Genomic DNA, 983 nt, shown 5'->3' on the forward strand with positions numbered 1-983 from the left:
TCCAGTGACTATTGATTCAGTTTTAAAATTGTGTAATAACATTAATAATCGCTGCAATCAATGTTTTCCAGTCCCAGGACTGAGATGATGTGCATGCTGGCTGGTAAAGCTTTCTGTGGCTGGAAGGAGCAGTCATTAGTTCTACTTGAACTCTTTCCTCAAATCAAAATGAGAGTTGCTTAAGGGCACTAAGGCCAGTCTGCATGTTTGCTGATCAATCAACTTTGTATAATTAATATTCACAAATCACAAGTTTTAAGTATTCATTCAAAAGAAAAAGTCTGACAGGAGATGAAGGGAGCAGCAGTGGCAATTGTAATAATAGAGGTATTTTCAGTAATAGTGGAATATGTGAGTTGGCATAATTGTACATCTAAGAAATCTAGTAGTGATCATAATCAACAATCCGCGGCCCACTGATAACAGTCCACCATCACCTTCATCTTCTGCAGTTCTTGTCTGCTCTTCACTTTATTCTCCTTTGCCCTCAGTTCTGCAAGGTACAGCGGAAAATGTATCAGCTGTTGGTCAATCATCTTGTGTGCCATTATGGTCTCTTCCTCGATTTACTGCACTGTTGAGTTTAGTTGTTGAAGTGATTACTCTGAATATGCTAACCCTTTAAAATGGTTAATATCATACACAAGCTATGCAAACCCCTTCTAATGAACAACATGGGTAAAAATGCCCCGTATTCATTTCCTGTATTATTTCATGCATGACTGGGTGTTTCTTTGCTATATTCTTTCATAGCTTATTTAGGAGAAGGCTCCTTTGATCCTTTGATGACTTAGAAGATGAGCCTTGAGTCTTCAATGTCATCAAAGGAGCCATCTTCATTTAGGAGAGCTGGATTCCAAGACAACACCCTTAACTCCAGGTTGATCCTGTAGAACACAGTCTAGGTCCTGATTTCTGACTCAGAATCAAGGCCAAGAATTGTCTCCTCATCTTCTTCATCCTGTTCTTCATGCAGCATTTTT

The sequence above is a fragment of the Hippoglossus stenolepis genome, chromosome 6 (assembly GCF_022539355.2).
Source record: "Hippoglossus stenolepis isolate QCI-W04-F060 chromosome 6, HSTE1.2, whole genome shotgun sequence".
NCBI classification, from domain to species: domain Eukaryota; kingdom Metazoa; phylum Chordata; class Actinopteri; order Pleuronectiformes; family Pleuronectidae; genus Hippoglossus; species Hippoglossus stenolepis.